The sequence below is a fragment of the Octodon degus genome, unplaced genomic scaffold (assembly GCF_000260255.1).
Source record: "Octodon degus isolate 3935 unplaced genomic scaffold, OctDeg1.0 scaffold00008, whole genome shotgun sequence".
Lineage (NCBI taxonomy): Eukaryota > Metazoa > Chordata > Mammalia > Rodentia > Octodontidae > Octodon > Octodon degus.
The window spans coordinates 2,723,874-2,728,848 of NW_004524584.1; positions in this window are offsets into that span (position 1 = coordinate 2,723,874).

Below are 4,975 nucleotides of genomic sequence, written 5' to 3' on the forward strand. Positions count from 1 at the left end.
TTTTATTTTTTTAGAATTATTTATTTATTTATTTATTTATTCATTCATTCATTCATTTTGTGTGTGTGGCCAGCTCAGCCCACCAGGGGGCGGGGCTGTCTGGCATGTGGGGCTGGGGGATTGAACCGCGGTCCCTGTGTTTTGCTTAGCTTAGCTTGTTCTAAGGAGGTGCTTTAGACCACTGAGCCATCTCACCAGCCCCTTGCAGGTGCTTTAATCCTCTGAGCTATTTGGCCGACCCTTATATATTTTTTTAATTAATTTCAAATTGTTCAAGAATTTTAGCCTCATCCTGCATGATACTCTGCGAAATCAAATTTATTGTGGTCCTTAGACATGTATAACTACAAAAAATTAGATGTCTATATAATATATAAAATCATGTCCTATACTGCATATTAAACCAGAAAGAGCATAGATCTTATACACAGCATACGAAGACATGGAATTTTATACCATTGAATTACTTGATAGAAAATCATATGATCAACATTCCGGTAACTGAAGCAATACACCCACCAGGAGACACCGCCCTCAAGTATGCATTACATGACTCTCACATATATCATCATACATTGCTTCCTTCTTGTCCCTAGTTTAACAACTTGAAATATACATTGTAATTATAGAGGACTTTTTAGTAATTATTTACTTGTCACCATGTTAATACACTTCAGGAATGCACCAAGTATTTTATCTTTATCTCAATAGCCAGCATAGTCATTTCCTGAATGTTTGTTGCATAAATTTGTGGCTTAGTTTGAGCTGGGAACAAAGAAGTGAAGACAGTTTATTTGGAAATTGTATCCAGGGAACAGACTTGATAAGTCAGGGAGAGTAACAAAGAACCAAAAGTCAAAATAAGTGTCCATTACTGAGGCCATGCTTTATTCTGTAAGCGCCTCTGAAAAACAGACAATGCCATCTTGTATTGCTCTTGAGGAAGGGACATTTGCCCACCATTCCCATCATTTGAACATTTCCCAAAAGCTAACTCTTTGTCTTCCTCCCCAACTTATCTGTACACGGACAGCTCTTCCTTCAGCTTGTGTACTAAGGCAGTTGTAGGTTTGCTCTTTTAGGGGATAAGGCTGCCTAAATGTGAGCTAGCTCACAGAGAACTGCCACACAGCTGTGACTGAATTTGGGTGGCTGTGGGTAGGAAATGTACTTGAGACCTCTAATAACTCTGCTACTCAGGCTTTCCTGTTTTATTCCACAAGGCTGACAGGACCATTTTACAGGAAGGAAGCCCTGAATAGCAAACCTCTAAGCTTGGGGATCAGAAATCTTGTCTCTAGTTCAATGTTTGCTGCTACAAAACCTTAGGTACATTTTGAATCCAAGTAAGAGTAGAAATTGAGAAGTAAAATGTTTTGCTTCTACCTCTGTGTAACCACAACAAAGAGCCCCAGGTAAATTTGGCACTGCACTGAGGACAGGGAAACACCCACACTTGACTTGCTTCCAAACAGAAATTAAATTTGTTCTTGTGTTAGAGCAGTATTAATTCCAGAAAAAAAGGGACAAAATGTGAGTTTAATGAAGAAAATGTAGAAATATAGAACAGGAAATAGCAAGAAAGAAAATACATATTTATACAAAGAATTTCCCAGATTGAACAACAAAACCCATACTTTTAGAAGTAGAAACATATCTATGCAAAAAATAGGGAAGCTTAGAGCATAGAAAGATAGGTGTAAACCAAAACCTGAGTAGTTCCAGAAGGGATTTAGAAAAACCTTTTGATATATTTAAAAATACGTAAGATTCTTTAAATAAATAAATAGAAAATGGACAAACAGGGACTGGGGAGATAGTTTGGTGGTCAAAGTGCCTACCTGGCAAGCACAAGGTCCCGAGTTCCATCCCTCGTACTGCATGCAGTGCTGCCTCAGAACCCCAGGCATGCCATTCCACCCTAACGCTGGGCATGGTGGGGCACACCTGTAGTCCCAGTGGTGGGGAAGCTGAGACAGGAGGATCACTACCACTCTGCACTGCATAATAAGACACTATATCTAAATAAATAAATTTTTAAAAAATTTTTTAAAGAAAGAAAATGGACCAACTGTGGCACAGGGGAGATGCAGTACACACTGATGATGTTTTCTACTCTCAGACAGGAATAGGAATGAGATTGTGAAAGGTTCAAATTTTGCTTAAAGTTTGTTGGGAAATAAGTAGCTGACTCAATTTGAACAGAGTTTCTCTGGTTTCAGTGTCTTTTCCAGAGCTGCCACAGTTTTCTAGGACCTGATAGTATATCAAACATAGGACTATTGAGCATTCACTTAAATGGTCAAGCAAATAAGGCAAGTCTGTAGGGGCTTTGCAGCAGAAAATACTGCATCAGGAATCTATCAGATGAATAAAGAGTAACATACATACTGTCTTAGTTACTTTTCATGTTGTGGAGGCAAAATACCCAACACCCAATGTTAAAGGAAAAAAAGTTTATTTTGACTACCAGTCTATAGAGGTTTTAGTCTAAAGTTGGTTGGCCCCGAGCCAGGTGGGATGGCAGAGAGGTAATGCAGAAAAACAGTCCATGACATAGCAGAGTGGCAGAATACTGCAAAACAGCAAAGTAGTGAAGCAGGAGAAGCCCTAGCAGCCTTCCATTCCCCTTTGTCCCTTTCAGGCTACCTGACTTTGGGTGGTGCCACTTACACCTAAGGTGGGCCTTTCCATTATCCACACCCAGAACCATGCCAAAGCAATCAGTAGACCAATTTAGTAATCACATACTCTTCATCCGAGCATCACACACCCTAGATCCAACCACCTCTGTGAAGCTCCATCTATGAAACCTTGAGGCTTGGGGGGTGAGGGTCAAGACACAAGCCACAAAAATAATACATAAAGCAGAAGTGGGAAGATGTTTTTAAAATTCCTATTAGAAACCACAGGGCCGGGGATTTAGCTCAGTGACAAGTATTTAGCTGTCTGGCAAGTATGAGGTCCTGAGTTCAATTTCCAGTATACTCCACCCTAAAAAGAAAGAAACCACAGTAAAAAATTTTTAAATCCCCATTGAAAACTGAATTAAAGTAAAATTTCAACACAAAATCTAGGCAAAATTAAATAATTACCATTTTACAACCATGAGTTATACTTGTTCCAGGCAAGAATCATCAATGGATGCTAAAAAGTAATTGGTGAAAATGTGAGAAATAGGACATTTATACAGTGAAAGATAGCTCTTCACTAGATACTGATAAGAGGGCCAGCGAGATAGCGCAGTGGACTAAGCACCTACTTAGGCAAGCGCAGGGACTGGGGTTCAATCTCTGGCACAACAGGCCACGCTAGCCCTACCCTGGGCATGCTGAGCCAGCCACCAAGACTGGGTGTGGTGGTGCACATCTTTAATCCCAGCGCTGGGGAGGCTGAAGACAGGAGGATCACTATGAGACTGAGCTGCGTACCAAATACATGAAAAAGAGATACTAATAATAATCATTATATTATTTTTAAATTAACTTTATAGATATATTTTAATGATTACATTCATCATAGGGAATTTGTATATGATATAATTTGGTTCTTGTCTTTCCCCATTCCCCTACCTTCCCTTCAACCCCTCTTCTCCTCCGTTTCCAAAAGCTTAGTTTCTATTTTCTCCTGGGAATCACTTTATTCAAGTGGCTATAAATATCACAGTTATGGGATGGACTCATGATGTAATACACTGAGGAAAATATAACATCACTTCTATGGCATTTCTGCCAAAAATGCGTGTATATAATCACGAGGAAACATCAGGTAAAGTCTAACTGAAGGAAACATTAGCAGTTAACACATTTATACCCTTAAAGATCTCATGGAAGTCAAATAACAAGTGAGGACTTTTTCCAGGTGGAGCCCACTTGTCCTGGGAATACTCAAGTGGATTATAGTTTAATACCCCCCACCATAGTCAGCCATAAAATGTCTTGATTTTATTCTTATTATTTTAGCATCATTTTGGTATATGGATAATCTTTGGAAACAAAAGGAACCATTCTATTTCTGGCATCCTGTTTTTAGTAGTAGCATTTGAAATGTGATTGTCTACTTCATGCTATTCTACACTTTGAAGTCTGCCACGTGAAAAAAACCCTACTGTTAAATATTGGTCATCACATACATTTCTATTACATTGTATCTTCTTTTTGGAGAAATTCAAAGGAAGAAGAAAACAGGACTTACTGCGTGGGAAGAGCAGCTCAAACGTGTGGACACTCAGTGACCACTGGGAACACCAGAGGCCTCCACATAGCAGTGCAAGGTAGCAGGGGATGCTGTGGACTGCACTGGCTGGGGAGTGGTGCAGATTTGGCTATTAGGCAGAGGACGATTGGCTGGGAGCCATCTAGGAGAGGTATTGAGGTTAGTAGGAGAGATACAGTTACCAGTTAGCTGGTTGAATACAGTCCCTGCTCTCACAGAGCCTTCCAGCAAGAAGTGAATAGACACAGGTGCACAAGGGGTAAGAAGGTAGAGTAGTAACTCAGAGGCGAGGGCCTAAGGAAACACAGAAAGGAAGTCTCACCAGGACTGAGGTCATAGCAAGTCTTTATGGTAAAGCAGTCATCTAAGCTCTGACCTGAGACATAAACAGTGGTAAAGTCCTGTGTGTAACTTCACACAGAATCTAGCTTAACTACAAGTACTTGTCTAATCATACAATTAAGATACCACATCTTGCCGAGCATGGTGATGAACGTGTGTACTGTTATTCCAGCAGTCGGGAGGCTGAGGCAAGGGGATCACTGCAAGTTTGAGGCCAGCCTGGGCTATGAAGTAAGTTCAAGGCCTGTCCAATTTGCAGAGTGAAACCTTGTGCTCAAACAAAACATAACAAAGTACTCAGCAGCATAAGCACCTTCCTGGCAAGTGCAAGGTCCTGAGTTCAATCCTCTGGTAACATATACACAGAAAACAACAAGAAAAATAAAACAAACCATGTCTAGAGGGGAAGTGGTACAAA